At 35.4% G+C, this 20,853-nt stretch overlaps 1 pseudogene; it reads left to right on the top strand.

Annotated features, from left to right (window-relative positions):
* Positions 1–5,741: 5,741 nt before the first annotated feature.
* On the top strand, positions 5,742–6,564 carry LOC120860190 (annotated as a pseudogene).
* The last annotated feature ends 14,289 nt before the right edge of the window (positions 6,565–20,853 follow it).

The raw sequence follows: 20,853 nt of genomic DNA, 5'->3' as shown, positions 1-20,853 counted from the left end.
GTTATGTTTTCTAATTATGTAGTATTTTATTGGGAAATAAGTTGTTTTTCTAGCTTCTAGCTTAATAAATAAGAAAAAACTAGTTTCATATTGAAGAATTGTTTTCTAGTCAATCAAAAGCAATTACTTAAATATTGTCAGTGAAAAAATTATATGGGGAGGGAGAAGAGGGCTGAAATATTTACAATACAATGAAGAAACTAAGTAAGACAGTGAAACAAAAATTTAAAAACAATGCAACAGCATTTTACTGAAGTAAGCATGCTAAGAAAGAACTATTAAGAGATTCATGCCTATATAATCATAAGAAACAGCATCTAGAAAACAGGAATTGGAGTTTATTCAGATGTAGGTCTGAGGCTCAGAGGTACTTACTCGTATGTCTCTAAGCGTCAGGCCCCATACCAGTAAAGAAAAAAATAATTCTATCAATGTACACTTGTATAAAAATTTCATTGAAATGTATTTTAAATATAAAGGACCATGGACAATTGCCAGAATACATGCATATTTAACTATATATGCTTTTACATTTAAAATACATTTTAACAGTTATTTTCCCCTCATACTCTATTGTACCCTACCCTATACATGTGTATCATATTCCTCTACTCATTACATCCCTTTTTTTTCCCCAGCAGTAATAATCTATTTTAGAAGAATAAGCAAAATATAGTGAAATATGCATCTTAATATATTGATGGATAACCATGTAAAAGCAACAAATGTTTGGAACTGTATTTAATGTTCCTTTCTTCTGAATATACTTAATATCAGAAATAAGTACTTATATTTTTTCTAATTAACTGTGAATGCCAAGAAAAATTTTTAGACACATATTTTACTTTACCACATTTTTTGTAATGCTAAGTGAATTTAATTGCCCACTAATACCAGTGAAGAGAGCTAACTGACTATATAACTGACTTCTCTTGGAAATATATATATATATAAATGAAGTCCAGGAGCAGACAAGCTGAAAGAGCTTTTAAATCTTCTCTGCCTTGTCTTGAGGACATAAAGTGCTAATCTCCAGAGATAAAAGTGATTCAGAAAAACACTGTCAGTTTTAGCAAAGCAGCACCACTTCAAATAATCTAAATTCCTATGAAGAGGTTAAGGTTATCTGGGTTGCCCTTGCTCTTAACACATGACAACAATGAATAAAAATCTTCTTTAGAAGGATATAAACTAGTGAAAATCCTTTAATCATTTCTACAAATTTTATATTTGATATTCAATGCTATGTTACTCAATTATCGACAAAAGAAAAAAAATACACCATTAATACAAAGCAAAGACACATACAAAACAAAACAGTAAAAACAAACTCAGACAAAATCTGTATGATGTAATGATCCCGATAATCCTTAATATGATAAAATGATAGAAAACAAGATAGAAAATTGGCAGAGGACTGGAATGTAAATTTATAAAATTCAGTAAAAATAGATGGGTTTAACAAGATAGACTGAGATGAAAAGAGAATGAGTTAGAAGCCAGGTTTAAAGAAAATGTTCAGAATGGAAGCAGAAAATAAAAATAGATTTTAAATACAGAGGAGAGAGTAACAGAGAGAACAGTAATGTAGTCTAACATGTATAGTTGGAGACTTGGAAAGATAGCAGTAATAAATAAGCCCAAAGCAATATTTGAAGAAAAAATGACCAAGAAAGTTTCAAAAATGATGAAAAATATCCAGCTACAGATTTAATAATCCACATAAGAAGGAGGGGCAAAGATTAAAAAAAAAAAGTTTAAGTTACTAAATAAAGGCATAGAAGGACATATAATTCAGTCAGGAATTGAAAGGCCAAGTTACCAGAGAGAAGAAATATGTCCTGAAGTGAGCTCAATCTTGTGTGATGCTTTGTTCCTCTAAATTTTCGTTAATTCTTAAATTGGCTGAACAAACAACCAGAACTCTTAAAGCCAGAGTTTTTGTGAAAGTAGTGAGATTATGGATGGAAAGTTTAATTTCAGAACTGCTAAGGCAGTCAAACTTGAGGGGACAAGATCTGATAGAAAAAAGAACTACAGAGAAGCAAGACCAGAGAAATCTGTCCTAGTGCCCCACCTCACCCAAAGGATGTTTCTATTTCCTTAGACTGTATGGAACTTTTAAAATCTACAAAGAAGGGAGCAACTAAACTAAAAAAAAAGCCTTTAACAGTTCCACTGTATTGGGAATGCAAAGAATAGAATTTACAGACCACCAGGTTTGTCATTTGAGAACTCACATGGCATACATTCTAGGAGCAAAGGCAAACCCAAAATGATGTATGGCAAAACCAATACAATATTGTAAAGTAATTAACCTCCAATTAAAATGAATAAGTTTATATTTTAAAAAAGACATTAACATTGGAATAAAAAAAAAAAGAAAAAGGAAAACTAAAGGCAAATTTAATTACTGCTGCCTCTAACTGGAATAATGTGATCAGATTGTATATAAGCCCTTATGGTAGGAAAACAGTATGAGTCAAAGTCTCAAAAATGGAACTTTCCAACAAAACTTTCTGTTACTGTGGAAGCTGCAATGTCCAAAATTATATCCAGTAACCACATGTGATTACTGAACACTTGAAATGTGGCTACATGACTTAGGAACACAATTTTAATTCTATCTCATCTTAATTATTTTAAATTTTAATTTCAATAGCTGCATACAATGAATGGACACTTTAATAAATAGGACATTGTTTTTGTTTCGTCCAAAATGTCTAGCACTCAATCAAAATTTATCAGATATAACAAGAGATAAGAATAATAATAGCTAAGAGGTGAAAAGCAGGTGATAGAAAGAGTATACAGACGATACCATTTCTGGAGTTTTCATATACTTATACACCTGATGTATTAAGGGAATTAGCCAAAAAGAAATATGGAAGATCATGAAAGGAGGAAAGAAACAACAAGGGACATAATGTCAAGTGGAATCCACATGTCAACATAATGACACGAAACTCTGGCATGTAAGTTGCACTGAAGAAGGTGTCTCATCTCAAAGAAAAGGCTGTGCTTTTACTTTTTTTTTTTTTTTTTTTTCACAAATATGTCTGTCACTGAATACAGGTTGCTCTAGGGGGACAAAGATTACCGAGTAATTCTCCTTCTTTCCATATCTGGGAAAAATCAAGTCATCTGAAGAGGCTACAATATAAATTATAGGATTGAAGTACAAATTGGAGAATGTGCACACAGAGGTGAATTAAACTGATATCCAAGTTGTGACTGTATCCTCTATAACAGAAAAGGGTTCCATACACTAACAATATTCTCTAAAGCAGTAGTTATTTAAAAAAATGATACCCAGACCAGTAGTATCAGCAATACCCAAGGAACTTGCTAGATGTGTCAATTCTTAGGCCAGTATTCTCAATCGTGCCTTTTACCTCTTTTTACATACTATCATTTTAAGTATAATTTTAAAATCTATGATAGGGACTTCCATTATCTGAAGCTTCTGCATGTGTCTCTCCAAGATCATTTTTTTCCCTTGATTGTTCTTCACATCAATATGTTTCCTTATGTGCTAACTTGCTTTTAATTCAACAATGAATTTTGGACACTATGTTATTTATAATTTCTTCTGCATCACTTAAAATTTTTCATTTACATATGAGCTACCCTATGTACTTCAAGTAACAGTTTGAATCTTAAACTACAATTAGAAAGACAGGAAAAACAAAGGCTAGAGAGGATGGATCTGTGTTTCAGGAAATATGAAAGTTCAAGAATCTTAAGGGAGGTACCACAGGAGATGGCAGCTTCTGAAAAGCACCAGAGGACATGATTCCTTGACAGGCTTGAACAGTCCCAGGCAAAATATTACATTTATCACATACATATAGTGCATGCCTGCTTTAAGCGGTCACCAAAAATACTACTTAATATATATATTTTTTATTCTACTTTCCATATCAAGCAAGTTTTTCTCATCAGCTAACTCAAACTGAAACCCTATGTGCAGACAACCTAGGAAAAGTAATTTCCAGTCTTTCAGACCTTTTGGCACAGAAGGAATGTTAGAACATTGGAATGAAACTGTTTATCAAGTAAAGAATTTGGATACATCCTATGATTATATTGTTTTTCCCCCTCACTGGTTGCCTAAATGGTTTCCTTATCACTACCTAAGTGTGACTTTGAAAATAAGTAGTGTATTTTGTAACTCCACCTAACCTGGGTTAAGGAGGATTCAAAGGAAGGGGATGCTGCTAAAGTAGAATATTATGTTTAGAAATAAAGATTTTAGATAAAATAGCAGCTCTGCTTTATTATGAGTCATGCCACAAAGGACAGATTTCTTCCACTAGCATCCTATCTTGCACACAGATGCATCTTAATAAATGTTGCTGTGTGTCTATCATCATTTCATCAAATACTCAAAACTTATCTTCTCTGGGAAATAGAACCTTAATTCTGATAGGCAGATTTGGTCCATTTATTTCAAATAACTCTATTTAATTGTACATAAATTCTTTTGTAAGTCCAAACTTCATAAAGATAAAAGAGATTTTTTGAAACTCTGTCTATACTCTCTAAAAAGTTAAAATCTTTTACTTTTTATGCTATTGGCCTTTGAATAAAACAAAATACTATTTCTTCCTGCACTTAAGCATTTCTTCCTCACTCTTCTTCCAGTGACAATTAAGTAAACTGAGGTATAGAATGGGCTGCCCCTCTATTTTAAAAGATTGAAAAATCTCTATACCCCACTCCTCTGCCAGAACAGGACAATCTGGGTATGAAAAACAATTGAAGTGTCCCCTGTAAAAAAAAAAATCTAGCTATAGATTAACATAAAATTGTTACAGTAATAAATTTGAAGCCCATTATAGAGGATCAGTAATGGTGGTGTCACACCCAAGGTAAAGCAGAAATAGCTCTACAAGAAGTGGAGATAAAATGTTCTGTAAAACCTAAAAAAAAAGCAGTAAAAAATCCCCCCAAAATCTAAGAAGGAATCAAAATTATATTAAAGTAACAGACTCTAAGAGATGAATCTAGAGACAAAATTTCTGGGTTTGATTACCAATTTCATCATTTGTGCATTTTTTACCAATTATGCTCATCAGTTTTCCAGTCTGAAAAGTGGCAATAATTACAGTGTTTATCTCACTAGGTTGCTGTCAACAAACACTAAAGAGCTGATAACGTGCAGTCGTAATTTTTGCCTATCAAGGAATAAACTCAGGAATGAATAACAAGTACAGAATAAAAAATACTTCATATATATTCTGTAACACAAACTATTATACAATCTTTAGGTAAATGAGCAATTATAAAAACTACCAGATATATTAACTCAGTTGGTAAAGAATCTACCTGCAATGCCAGAGACCTGGGTTCAATCCCTGGGTTGGGAAGATCCCCTGGAGAAGGGGACAGCTACCCATTTCAGTATTCTGTCCTGGAGAATTCCATGGACTATATAGTCCATGGGGTCACAAAGAGTCGGACAGGACTGAGCAACTTTCACTTTCACCAAATATGTTTAAGAATGAGGAATGGGATTATTAGAATACATCTAAATTTGAGAGATTATTAAAATATATCTAAAATTTGAATTACAGTAAGATTTATAGTTGTAGATATTCTATTGGAAAGTTTAAATATTGGGCACCCCAGGCCCAGCCCCCACAGAACCTAGTGCCTGAGCAGCCGGTTGGCCAGGCTGGAGCCGGCTGGAGGCAGCCGTGAGCAGGGTGGAGCCATGGCGGTTGTACTTGGTGCAAATGTGGAGTCCAGATGCTTTCCTACTATGTCTCAACCACACTCTGAGCACAGAGAAAGAGGAGGTGATGGGGCTGTGCATAGAATTGAATGACTTAAGGAGTGACCCCAAGTTTACATATACTAGAACTGAAATCCACACAGTTGCTGAAAAGGTTGACACTGTCAGAATTGTTCACATTCATTCTGTCATTGTCTTGTGGCGTTCTGATAAGAGGAAGGGTGGAGTGGAAATTTCTCCAGAGCAGCCGTCTGTGGCTTTAACTGAGGCAGAGAGGCTGGCTGAATTAACCGGTGGTACCCTGAGAGTTGTGGGCTGGTAATATTCCCATCCCCATATAACTGTTTGGCCTTCCCATGTTGATGTTCTCACACAAGCCATGTACCAAATTATGGAGCAAGGCTTTGTAGGGCTTGTATTTTCTTGTTTCCTACAAGATAAAAATACAAAGACAAGTACTCCATATTTGCTTTCAATTCATAGAGGCCCAAAAGAGCTCAGAGTATGAGAGAATTGAAATCCCAATTCATATTGTACCCCATAGAACCATTGGGAAAGTGTGCCTTGAGTCAGAAATTGAGTTGCCCAAGATCCTGTATCAAGAGGGGCAAGATGCACATAGGAGGATCCACAGCCTTCCACATCTGGATTCAGTAACCAAGATCCATAATGGCTCAGTGTTTCCTAAGAATCTGTGCAGGTCAGCAGTCAGCAGACCTCTACTACAGTGGTTGGAGGACAGACTAGAGAGAAACCAAAAGCATTTACAGGAGTTGCAACAAGAAAAGAAAGAGTTTATGCAAGAACCTTCTTCTCTAGAATAAAGCAGGAGACAAAATGGGAAAGGATGAAAATATCCAGGTGTAAAATTAATTAAGTTTTGAAGAAGAGACGTTTGGAGGACTCCCATTACCTGACTGCAGACTTACTATGAAGCTACAGGGATCAAGACAGCATGGTACATATGCCCAACTGATTTTGATAAAGGTACAAAAGCAATTCAATGGAGGAAGGGTGATAGTCTTTTCAACATATGAAGTTGGTGCAGTTTGCAAAGAAAATGAGGTTTGCCCTAAACTGCATAGCTTATACAAAAATTAATTGAAACTATATCATGAACTTAGATGTAAGTTGTAAAACTATAAAACTTTTAGGAAAAAAAAAAAAAAAAAAAACCTGGGCTAGGCCACAAATTCTTGGCCTTCACCCTAAAAGCACAATCCTAAAAGGAAAAAGTTGATATATTGGACTTTGCCCTGCAAATAATTTAAGAGGAATAAATTATTGGGAGAAATTACTTGCAAACCATTTATCTAGACCAATATAGAATATACTGTATGAAGTCAAGAGTGAAAAATAAACAATTCAATTAGTAAATGAACAGAAAACATGAGTAGACATAGCACTAAAGAGGAAATGTGGATGGCAAACAAGCACAGGAAAAGATGTTGAATCTTATTAGTAATCGGGGGATGCAAATTAAAACCACAAGGAATTTTGACTATGTACTTATCAGAACAGCTAAAGAAAAAATAGTGAAAATGGGGACTTCTTGGCAGTTCAGTGGTTGAGACTCTGCCTTTCAATGCTGGGGGCATGGGTTCGATCCCTAGCTGGGGAACTAAGATGCCACATGCCTCAGTGTATGGCCAAAATTTTTTGAAAATATAGTGAGAATACCAGATGCTGCTGAGCATATGAACTGGATCTTTTATACCTTTCTGAATGGAATGTAAAATGGTAAGTCACTCTGAAAAAAAAGAAAAAGAAAAAAGTCCAGAAACTTCTAATAAACACTCATGTACTTTATTACCTCAGCAATTATTTTCCTGGACATGTATCCCAAAGAAATAAAAACTTATTTTGGCACAAAAACTTCCATGCAGATGTTCTTAGCAATTTCATTTGTAATAACACCAAACAGAACAACCTAGATGTCCAGCAGATGAGCATGTGGTTAAACCAACCATGCACACCATGGGAACTACCCTGCAATGTAAATAGACTACTGATACACACAACTTGGATGAACCTCAAGCACATTATGAGGAATGAAAAAAGCCAGTATTAAAAGGTCTCCTATTTTGTTCCATTGATCTATATTTCTGTCTTTGTGCCAGTACCATACTGTCTTGATGACTGTGGCTTTGTAGTAGAGCCTGAAGTCAGGCAAGTTGATTCCTCCAGTTCCATTCTTCTTTCTCAAGATTGCTTCGGCTATTTGAGGTTTTTTGTATTTCCATACAAATCTTGAAATTATTTGTTCTAGTTTTGTGAAAAATACCGCTGGTAGCTTGATAGGGATTGCATTGAATCTGTAGATTGCTTTGGGGTTGTATACTCATTTTCACTATATTGATTCTTCCGATCCATGAACATGGTATATTTCTCCATCTATTAGTGTCCTCTTTGATTTCTTTCATCAGTGTTTTATAGTTTTCTATATATAGGTCTTTAGTTTCTTTAGGTAGATATATTCCTAAGTATTTTATTCTTTTCATTGCAATGGTGAATGGAATTGTTTCCTTAATTTCTTTTTCTACTTTCTCATTATTAGTGTATAGGAATGCAAGGGATGATACAGGATGCTTGGGGCTGGTGCATGGGGATGACCCAGAGAGATGATATGGGGTGGGAGGTGGGAAGGGGGTTCATGTTTGGGAACTCATGTACACCTGTGGTGGATTCATGTCAATGTATGGCAAAACCAATACAGTATTGTAAAGTAAAATAAAGTAAAAATAAAAATTAAAAAAATAAATAATAAATAAATAAAAGGTCTCCTACTGTATGACTGTATTTGTATAACATTTCTAATTTTTAAAAGGACAAAATTATAAAAGTGAAGAACATATTAATGGTTTCCAAGGACAGGGACTGGAGGGGGTATGAGACATAGGTGATTATAAAGGATTACACAGAAGTTCCTTTGTGCTGATGGACAGTTCTGTATCTTGATTGTGGTGTTGATTACATGAATGTCTAAAATGTGCTAAAACTATACAGAGCTACAAACACCCACAAATGAATGCATGTAAAACCTGGTGAAACCAAATAAGGTCTATACTCGTTAGTAGTATGATACCACTGTCAATATGTTGGTTTTGAAGTTGGGCTATAGTTATGTGTAAGATCTTACCGTTGGGGAAAACTGGGATTCTGTGTACTATTTTTGCAACTTCCTGTTAATCTGTGGTTATTGCCAAATAAAAAGTTGTAAATATTAAATAAGGAAAAAACATTTAAAAATTGGAAAGTAAGAAGATGGCCTCTAAATCTAGAAGCTGGAAAAAGAGCAAAATAATCTTAAAGAAAGTGGGTGGAAGGAAGTAGTAGCATTACTTATAGTAATAGAGATTTGCAACATGGAAAACAAAAATACTATGAAATATGAAGAAGAATGAAAGCTTGATCTTCGAAAAACTAAGAGAATGCATTAAATACTAAACTTAGACATTAAGAGGATATAGAGGTAAAGAATGTTAAAAATTTTTTTGAAAAAAGTTAAAAAAAAATTTTTAACAAAATATAAACAAAATTAATATTTAAAAAAATCTGATTTAAGTTATTACTGTTTAAAAATGTAACAGTCTAGAAGAATGGGATGGGGAGGGAGGCGGGAGGGATGTTCATGAGGGAAGGGACATAGGTAGACATATGGCTGATTCATATTGATGTTTGGGAGAAACCAACACAATACTGTAAAGCAATTATCCTTCAATTAAAAATAAATTCAACTGAAAATGAAATACATAGTATAAATCAAATGAAAAATATTAGTTGGAGAATGTGTTTTATGTTATATTTACTTTATTATATAGTAAATACATATTGATATGTTAAATATATTTATGCATAGTATTCAAGTATAAAATAATCAGATGTTGACAGATTTCATGAAGGATAAAAAAACCTAAAGCAATAGAGACAATGTGTGACATATATGGCACTCATAAGTGGTACCTTTGTGAAGGTGACATTGCTGCAGAGACCTAAATGAAGTGATAGAGTGGGTCAAGCAGATATCTCTAGGCACAACATGAGAGCTTTAGAGACAAAGTAAAGACAAAGCACCAATACTCTTGACAGCATTAATCCAATGGTCCAGAGACACCATGGAAGCCAGTGTGGTATGAGCTGAGTGATGGAGAGGGAAGATGAAAGAAAATGAGGTCAGAGAGGTAGAAGCCAGGAAAGTAGCAGCAGAACAAGGAACATCAATCAAAGTGTGGTCCCTCAGGTCAAATAAGGAGACCAGTTCCAAAAGGAGGAGGTGACCAACCATCCCATTTTACTCAGAACGCTCCTGACTTTCTCACTAACACCCCATATACAGGGAAGCATTCAGTCCCAGAGAAACCAGGACATTGGATACTAACTGATGAAGACTGAAAACTGACATTAGAATTGACCAAATGGAAACCTTTTTGACCTTGATAGGAGCCTAAGTGGGGAAAGGCTGATTTTCTTATGTGTTCAAGATAACATACGAGGAAATACCAGGATCAGGTTCATAAAGAATACACATATCTTTCAGAGTTTTTCTATAAAAGGAAATGGAAAATGGGACAGTAGATCAAGGGCTTTGATTTATTTTCTTTTAGTTAAAAATTTGTATCTCCACTCAACTATGTCCATACAATGACTTTCTTAATTCATCAGGTATGATATGTATACTACCCTATAACATTCTTTCTTCTGTAGACTGAATGTCTGTTTCCCCTTAAAATTCTTATGTTAAATCTTATCCCCAATATGATGGTATTTGGATTTGGAGTCTTTGGCAGTTGATTAGATCAAGAGGGTAGAGTTCCTATGGAGAATCAGTGCCCTTATAAGACATCTAAGGGAGCTCCCTTCCTCCTTGTGGGGATTCAGTACAAAGAGAGTGCTCTTTAAAAAAGGATCTGCATCTCACTAGACTTTGAATATGCCAGCATATCAATATTGAATTCTCCGGCATCTAGAACTGTGGTACTAGGTATAGAGTTCTATTTTATAAGCTGCTCAGACTGTGATAGTCTGTCCTAGCAGCTGAAATGTCCTAAGATGTGGACCAAGTAATTCTTATGATTAAGGTATTTAGGGAAACCCACCAATATTTAACAATCTCATTTCAAAATCCTTCTCCTATATTTCTAAAAATCTGAACCCAACATTTTCCTTGAGGTCCATTTAATATGTTATGTTTTCCATAATATAGATTTATTATATCCTCTAATTCTTTTGGTTTATGGGGTCTTTAATGGACCTTGACATACATCATATTCCTGAACACCAACTTCTCCTGGATAGTGACACATTGCTATTTCTTCTATCTCTGCTCTGTGCTCAGTATATGTTATATGGCTAAATGCTTGTTAACATGTTTAAATTATCTATGCAATTCTAGTATATCTGCAGTGTTTACCATGAGGTTTTGGAAACAAAAGAGGTCTTAATTTTGAGAATAATTTATGGAGATTATTGTGCTCTAGGTGAGTTCATAGATTTATAACATAGTACCTCCTAATGGATATGCCCAGATCCTCCCTGCAGTCTTCTGACTAGGTACTGCAACAGGTTTACTATGCTGCTTTAGCTTAAAGATGCTTTGCTGCCAATAACCACTTCATTATTATTTATCTCAGAGTAATAAAAATGAATTCTTCTCATTTTCTGGCAGGGATATACAAATAGTCAAGGCACAATTGCAGTGCTTTCTTCTTCTCTTAGAGGTATAATTTAAATTCTGAGATACTCCAAATGAGAAATTAGAATGACTTTTGCTTCATTTATAAAACCTGACAGCTTAATTCCAAATACTTTGGAGATTTAATTAATGAGAAGTGAATCAACCCTTCAACATTAAAAAGAAAATCCATAATTTGGCCTCTTTCTGTAAGCAGAGTGAAATGTCAAAGTATTTTAGGCCAACAGGATTTTTCATAACTTTTATGATGTAAATGTTTCATAATAATGTCAAAACTTCTGCTGCATTAAGCCAGCATGTAACTGATCCAATACAAATTGCGCATGACATTAAATGGTATTGATGTCTTACCAAAGAGAGAAACTTGGCTGTGGAAAGCAGGCCAAGCCCTCTAAGCAGCTAAAGAAAGATATTTGGGGTATCAAGTGGCGAAGCTACTAACCACTCCTGGAATTACTTGCCTGTAGCAACAGCTCAGAGGTGTGCCTGCTTAACCTGAAGTCACAGGAGTAGAAGGATCTAAATTGGAACTGACAGTCAGGTTTTGTATGGTAATTCTCTATTTGCACCAGTTTTTCTTTTTACTCAGCCTTTAGCTATCTACAGTGAATTCATTAAAAGCACTAGAAGCTGCAAATTCTGTAGGACTAAATGCCTGGCCTAGACACAAAATGAAAATGTTGACAAATGTGGTCTCCCCAAATCACTACTTCAAGCCATTTTCCAGAGGATATGTATTTTTCCTTCAATGATCAGGATAGATTACTGGTTACAAATAATTTGATAACAGCTCACATTATAATACTGTGTGCATATATCTGCAATTATAGAAGATTTTGATAGATATCACAAAGCCTTTAGTTTATGAATCATGGTAACTTTTTCTACATTTACTTATTAATGGACTACAAAAAACTAAGACAAGTTAGAAACATGAAGAATGAGAATATTTTGTTATAAGTGTCAAAAGAAATATAAACATTTTGCCAAGGTAAGATAATACTGAAAATAACTTTTCAAATAAATAAAAAGGCTTAAAAAGCTAAAATGTAATAGAAAGATTAGGTGTACTGCATAGTGCTTAAAGGGCTTCCCAGGTGGCGCTAGTGGTAAAGAATCCACCTCTCAGTGCAGGAGGTATAAGAGACAAGTGTTCAACCCCTGGGTTGGTAAGATCCCTTGGAGGAGGGCATGGCAACCCACTCCAATATTCTTGCCTGGAGAATCCCATGAACAGAGGAGCCTAATAGGCTACAGTCCTTGGGGTATCAAAGAGCTGGACACAAATGAAGTGACTTAGCACACACACATAGTGAGTGCTTAAAGGGGAAATAAAAGGAAGGATAGAAATGATGGTAACTTTTATTTCAACTAAGCAAAATGGGAATGTTTTTTATGGTAATACAGAATTAGTTCAACACTGAATTATTTAGAGTAGGTAGTGAATTTTCCATCTCTGGAAGTATTTAAGCGAAGCATATGGGGTTCAAGCAGTGGTTTTCAATCTTGCTTTGAATATGCCCCCTGTTAAAAATACCTTTGACACTATCCTTAACAAATATATGCAGGCTTTAGGAAACAATATTTATCTCTGATACTAATATTCTTCAATATTTTCTAGACTATACAGGTGTTGAATGTATGTGATTGATACCTGATATATTCTAATTTTCTACACTATATTCAAAATAAAAACTAGTGTATGACCCTGAAGATTAATTTTTGCATGTTATTAATGTTTTACAATGCACACTTTGAAAACCATAAATAAATATCCCCTTAAATCTCTTTCAATCGTATAATTGTATCAAAATAAAACATTAGTACACAACAAAATGACTGGGGGTAGGGGAACCTTCACACATCTATTGCTTGAATAAACTAAATCTGACTTATAAATGACTCATATATCTGAGAAGAGATTTATTCCCAGTTATATAGTAAAAGTCTTATTGTTCAGTCACTAAGTATTGTCCAACTCTTTTGCAACCCCATGGACTATAGCCTGCCAGGCTCCTCTGTCCATGGGATTTGTGTCTTAGTCCATTTAGGCTGCTACTATAAAGTTAGTTAGCTTATAAACATCAGAATCTATTCCTCACTGTTCTAGAAGCTGGAAAGTCAAGGATAAATGCAGCAGCCTGGTCACATTTCACTGAAAGTCCCTTCCTGTTTTGTAACCAGCAACTTCTCTGTGTGTCCTCATGTGATGTGAGGGGCAAGGGATACCTTTATGTTTTCTAAAGCACTATTTCTATTTTCTGAGAGCTCCATTCTCATGAGCATCTCCCAAAAGCCCACCTAACTATCATCATATTTGGGGGTGAGGATTTTGATATATAAATTTGGGGCAACACAAAAATTTAGATCATAGCATCTGGAAATTCAGAAAGGCAAGGGAAGAACCCCAGTCACCAGTGTCAGGGGCAGCGCTCCTTGCCCAAGGTCCTGTGGGTCCTCTTAAGCTGGGCAGCCCTATGAACTCTAAACTGAAAATAAACAAGGGATCTTTGATTTCAGTGTTCATGGTCATAGGTCTGTGTGTCTAGCTCCACTGACAAGAGAAGCTGAAGATCTCAGTACTTTGTGGAATGATTATCACTGGCCTGGAGAAGGGCATGGCTACCCACTCCAGTATTATTGCCTGGAGAATTCCATGGACAGAAGAGTCTAGTGGACTAAAGTCCATGTAGTCACAAAGAGTCTGACATGACTGAGTGACTATCACTTTCACTTTTACTTAATCACAATATTGGCTACTAACTCTAATCTGTATATTACAGTAAAAGTATAATCAAAATAAAATGGTAGAGAATGTGGAGAAATGTGTCAACCCATTACTCTGTTTTTTGTATATAACTTTACAATGTGCTTTTTGAAGGGTTACTTGTGGTCCAACATTTCTTCACTGTATTTACTCTAAGCCAGTTTGGGTAAAATTATATAAATAAAAGTGATGGAGGTATAGTATAAAAAGTTGATATAAAAAATGGGAGAGTCCTGATTTAAATCCCCATGTATTCTTCCTTAATGTACCTCAGTTCAGTTCAGTAGCTCAGCCGTGTCCAACTCTTTGTGACCCCATGGACTGCAGCATATCACTCTTCCCCGTCCATCACCAACACCTGGAACTTGCTCAAACTCATGTCCATCGAGTCGGTGATGCCATCCAACCATCTCATTCTCTGTCATCCCCATCTCCTCCCACATTCAATCTTTCCCAGCATCAGGGTCTTTTCCAATGAGTCAGTTCTTCACATCAGGTGGCCAAAGTATTAGAACTTCAGAAAAGTAAACAGGTGCATCATAATTGCTACAGAAAAACACATATGATGATGACAGTGGACACATCACCAGAGAATACTGAGATGTATCTGAAGGGTATGTGAGGGAACAATTCAAACACTACTCATTCAATAAAGATTTACAAACCACCCAGCATGTGTAAGGTACTATGATTAATACTGAGACAGTAAACAAGAGACATAAATCCTGTTATCATATATATTACTATTCATTAGGGGAGCTATTAATAAATAGATGCATCAGCTCAGTTCAGTTCAGTTGCTCAATCATGTCTGACTCTTTGCGACCCCATGGACTGCAGCATGCCAGGATTCCCTGTCCATCACCAACTCCCAGAGCCTACTCAAACTCATGTCCTTTGCATCAGTGATGCCATCCAACCATCTTATCCTCTGTCATCCCCTTCTCCTCCTGCCTTCAATCTTTCCCATCATCAAGATTTTTTCCAATGAGTCAATTATTTGCATCAGGTGGCCAAAGGATTGAAGTTTCAGCATCAGTCCTTCCAATGAATATTCAGGACTGATTTCCTTTAGGATTGACTGGTTTGATCTCCTTGCAGTCCAAGGGAATCTCAAGAGTCTTCTCCAACACTACAGTTCAAAAGCATCAATTTTTTCGGTGCTCAGCTTTCTTTATAGTCCAAGTCTCAAATCCATACATGACTACTGGAAAAACCACAGCCTTGACTAGACAGACCTTTGTTGGCAAGGTAATGTCTCTGCTTTTTAATATGCTGTCTAGTTTTGTCATAGCTTTTCTTCCAAGGAGCAAGCGTCTTAATTTCAAGACTGCAGTCACCATCTTCAGTGATTTTGGAACCCAAAAAAATAGTCTGTCACTGTTTCCACCATTTCCCCATCTATTTGCCAGGAAGTGATGGAACTAGATGCCATGATCTTAGTTTTCTGAATGCTGAGTTTTAAGCCAGTAATATCACTCTCCTCTTTCACTTTCATCAAGAGGCTCTTTAGTTCCTTTTCACTTTCTGCCATTATAGTGGTGTCATCTGCATATCTGAGGTTATTGATATTTTTCCCAGCAATCTTGATTCCAGCTTGTGCTTCATCCAGTCCGGTATCCGGCATGATGTACTCTGCATATAAGTTAAATTAGCAAGGTGACAATATTCAGCCCTGGTATACTCCTTTCCCAATTTGGAACCAGTCTGCTGTTTCATGTCTGGTTCTGTTCGTTCTTGACACGCATACAGATTTCTCAGGAGACAGGTAAGGTGGTCTGGTATATCCATCTCTTTAAGAATTTTCCACAGTTTATTGCGATTCACACGATCAAAGGATTTACCGTAGTCAATGAAGCAGAAGTAGATGTTTTTCTGGAATTCTTTTGTTTTTACTAGGATCCAAGGATGTTGGCAATTTGATCTCTGGTTCCTTTGCCTTTTCTAAATCCATCTTGAACATCTGGAAGCTCTTTGTTCACATACTGTTGTAGCCTAGCTAGGAGCATTTTGAGCATTATTTTGCAAGGATATCTAAAAGTCATGATTTTCTCATCTGTAAATTGGGCCTCAAACTTGTGGAGTTACAGTGAAGGTTACACCACAAAAAGAGGGCTTAGAAGCAGTCAGAGCCAAGCAGTAGGATCTCATGGAGATATGAAAACAAAATGTCATACAGTCCCATATGGAATCCTGGAACAGTTGAAGGACATTAGGTAAAAAGTAAGGAAATCTGAATAGATGTTAGACTTTAGTTAATAATGATATACTAATATAGGCAAATGAATTGTAACAATTTAAGATTTCTAATTTAAGATTTCTTAAATAGAGCAAACTGGGTGTAGAATATGGAAACTCATTGAACTATCTTTGCAGTGTACTTGGAAACATAAAACTATTCTAAAATTTAAAGTTTATTGAAAAGAATGCCTAGAACAAATCACAAAATTATTTAATACCCATAGATATATAAAGTTTGTGAATATGTGTATGTATATATGCATAAATATGTATGTAGATGATGGGCTTCCCAGATGGCTCATGTGGTGAAGAATCTATCTGCCAGTACAGCAGATACATATGTGGGTTTGATCCCTGGGTTAGGAAAATTCTGGAAAATTCCATGGATAGAGAAGCCTGGCCATCTGTATTCCATGGGGTGGCAAAGAGTAGGACGTGACTAATCAACTGAACACTACTACTATTATATATGTAGATACATACATTATGCCTACATGCATATTTATGAGTATTCAATTAAATACATATGTATACACACATATTGAAGCAAACTCATAAAAGTATACCTATATATAATTAACATATATACATATTTATACATAGGAGATAATGGATTTCTAAAAAGATTTCTCCTCAAATTTTGAAAGTTCTCAAAATTTTGAGAGGTACATAAAATAGAATTAAGAGACATTAATTTTTTTCTTCAGTTTTCATTTTTAAATTTCATAACAGATTCAGTTAGGGTTTCCTTGAGCTTCTATTTTTTCACTAATTAAGCAGATATCCTATACATAAATCTGTATTAGAGCAATGACTAAACCATCTTCTGAATATGGGAGCTAGGTTGCACTCTAATGAGGTACAATTTTACTTAAGAGTGGGCCAAAGGACTTAACTGAAAGGCCAATAGTCATAACCAGCTTAATTGGCTATTAGTAGGTTTACCCTGTTGATGTTGTTAGTTTGAAATTCTCCATGCTTATGCAACAGTTACCATTTGACATTAAAGCTAATTTTATTTCACATTTTCTTAGGCCTCAAATTATTATTTTCAACGGTTAGGCTTGCATTTACTGATATAATTAAGGTAGAAAAATTCACAGTGTTGGAATCATTTTAAAATGTTCATTTAATAATATAGCCTGACATCTCTTTCCTAAGATCAACACACCAAAAATACAAAATAGGCTTTTCCCATTCACTCTGCCTCTCCCAAAACATGTGGCCAACAGGTGCCATATTATCAGGAACATGTACCTTGGAATTAGATTGAGGTGTGATACTGGTCCTGCCACATTATTTGTGTGGGCTTTGATTTTTCAAACCTCAAAATAAGCAATGATATAAAATCTTAGATATCTGGAAAGGATTAAAAACTATCTGAGATAATATGGCCATCAGCCCAGGTAACTCTCTAATCTTTACCAACACTTTCTTATAACATTCCATGACTGCGTTCCACTCCATATTTTTTTCTCCAGTCTCTCAGTTTCCTCTTCACTTCTATTCAAAATATTATTTATTTTCTAGACTTTAGTAATCATCTCCCTATTTCTCCATCTTGCCTAAAATTCAAATTTTTACTAACATCAAAGCTAAATTTCTTTCTCCTCCAATCAACTTCATTTGCTGATTAAATATTTAGCTTACAAGTTAATTGCTTAATGTAACTAGTGAATAACTATAATCAGCAAATATCAGAAACTATCTGATTTGAAAATAAATTTATCTGAGTTTATTTTGCTTCATCATTTTTGGGTGCCTTCATTTTATCTCATGGTGTATTAAAGAGCAGAATTGCACTGACTGAGAGGCATCAGGATGGGCATGTACACTTGCATGTTTACTTTTCATGGAAATTAACCTCACAACTACCTTCTTTTAATATTTTTTTTGTGTGAATTTTGAAGATCACTGGGCTTAACACCTTACAAACATGTGGTTTGGAGATTCTCCACCTGGAGTAGTATTGTACCTTTCACTATGAATCCTTATGGTGTCTATAGTTATGTAATACTGCATGGTAATGTAACATTTCACCTACATAGACAAAAACACAGCCTTCACTACAGAAATAAGTATGTAAAGGAAAGCAGTATATTTGAAAAGTTAATGCAGCAGAATTGCCAGTTATAAAATTAACTGTTTTCTCAACTGTAGTCTAGTCACGAAAGAATGTCAGATACCCCCTGAAGACGGGACATAGGGCTTTTCATTTGAAGAGAGGTTTTACTGACTTCTAGAAGAGAGTTAAGTGGACTTTATTTGCCAAAGATTAGGCTCTTAGAATAATTAACTGGAAGGGAAGGGGAAAAGGTGCAAGATTTGAGAAATAAAAGGAGAGGATTTTAATTTCAGGTATTTTCTTTGAAAATGGGAATGGGAATGGAGCTGCAAGTTCCTCTGAGTGGTAGAGGCTGGAAGTCAGTTTAGATGTGATGCTCTGAAGATGATGAACAGGACTAGGCTTGTGATACCTGGTAAAACTGCCATCTAAACACACAACCTTCCACTCACAGTGAACATTTCCATGGCTCAGTATAGTGGTAGAGGTGAATAGACATGTTCAAACCATGGTGAGAATTTGCATCCAATACAGGTTGAAATATACAATATTCATATAGCCATGTAACTATTGCAGGAGAAGCAAAACTACTGACAACCCTGGTCCCTTCCCAATTTTTCTAGAACCCTAAGAGCCTGGGAATGTTGAATGTCCTTTGTGTGTCAGAAGAGCCACCATAATGTCTGACATTTATGTATATATACAATCATGGCTTATTGATTTGTATTTAGGCCACATTTGACATGACTTAAATCATGTCATCACAATTAAAGAAATACAATATTTCTTGCCTTTGAGTGTTATAGTGCAATTCATATTTGCTTCATAAATTTGGTATTTTGTTTTTAGTTTATTAAAATTTCTCATTATGTCTTTGTCAGGTTCATACATCTTACATGTTCAATAGAAAACTTCTTGAATATGTTTCACAGAAGAAACCGATTATCTTAGCTCTGTCTAGATATAGGATTGCTCTGATTGCTACATATTTTTTGTATGTGAATCTTTTCACAATCTAAAGCTTTTCTTACTCTTGAGTTAGGATACATAAAACTATTTCAATAAAACATATGGATTCTATTAGATAAAATATGACATTAGAATAAGCCATCAATATATTTGTACTTGTTTTAATAAAATCATATTTTACCCTATTTAAAAGCTGTGTCAGATAAGTAAATTTCTAAATTAGGATAATTTTTTAAAAATATATCATAAAAAGTTTACAGAAATAGATTTAGACATAATGTTTTTATTTCTTAATCATTTGGAGCCCTCTTTTTCTTTGTACCCTTAAAATCAGTTTACCTATGGAAAATCTAGATCAATTTGCAAGATATATACATGAATACAAGTGCCAAAAAAGAAAATTAAAGAGAGATGATGAATTAGAATATTAGGATAAATAGTTAAGAGGAAATAGTATATTAAAGTATGTCCTATTCAAAAGATGGCAGGAAAGTTGTGGAGCTGAACAACAGAACAGCTGTCTTAGGGGAGGTCATTTTAAGATAAGACCATCACATCCTCTGCCCAGGGAACATTACAAGCAATCATAGTGAAGTCGCTCAGTCATGCCTGACTCTTTGCGACCTCATGGATAGTAGCCTGCACCAAGCTCCTCCGTCTATGAGATTTTCAAGGCAAGAGTATTGGAGTGGGTTGCCATTTCCTTCTCCAGGGAATCTTCCTAACCCAGGGAGCGAACCCAGGTCTCTCATATGGTAGACAGACGCTTTACCAAAGGTCTCTCATATTGTAGACAGACGCTTTACCAACTGAGCCACCAGGGAAGTCCAATACAAACAATCATAAGTAGTTGGCATTCCAGGAAGACTGAGCCCTGCCCTAATCACCACATGTGAAGTGAAAGTGAGCTCAGTTGTGTCCGACTCTTTGCGACCCCGTGGACTGCAGCCCACCAGTCTCCTCTGTCCATGGGATTCTCCAGGCAAGAATACTGGAGTGGGTTGCCATTTCCTTCTCCAGGGGATTTTCCTGACCCAGGAATTGAACCCCGGTCTCCTGCATTGCAGGCAGATGATTTACCAAGTGAGCTATGAGGGAAGCCCTTCATAATCACCACATGGGTGGAACATTAACCCAACAGTAACCAGAGGGAACAAGAAAAGAAGCCCAGTTTCTCTCCCCCTGCACAGAATCCCTCTTGGTCTCACTCCCTGCTCCCTTACAATATACTGAATATATCTTGCTTTCTACCTTTCCAACTCACAAATTCTTTTTTTTTAATTAAGTTATTTACTTTAATTGGAGGCTAATTACTTTACAATATTGTAGTGGTTTTTGCCATACATTGACATGAATCAGCCGTGGGTAAATTCTTTTGC

Source organism: Oryx dammah, unplaced genomic scaffold (assembly GCF_014754425.2).
Source record: "Oryx dammah isolate SB20612 unplaced genomic scaffold, SCBI_Odam_1.1 HiC_scaffold_11050, whole genome shotgun sequence".
Classification (NCBI taxonomy): Eukaryota; Metazoa; Chordata; class Mammalia; order Artiodactyla; family Bovidae; genus Oryx; species Oryx dammah.
The sequence above is the reverse complement of the archived record's forward strand: the minus strand, read 5'-3'. Positions and strand labels throughout refer to the sequence as shown.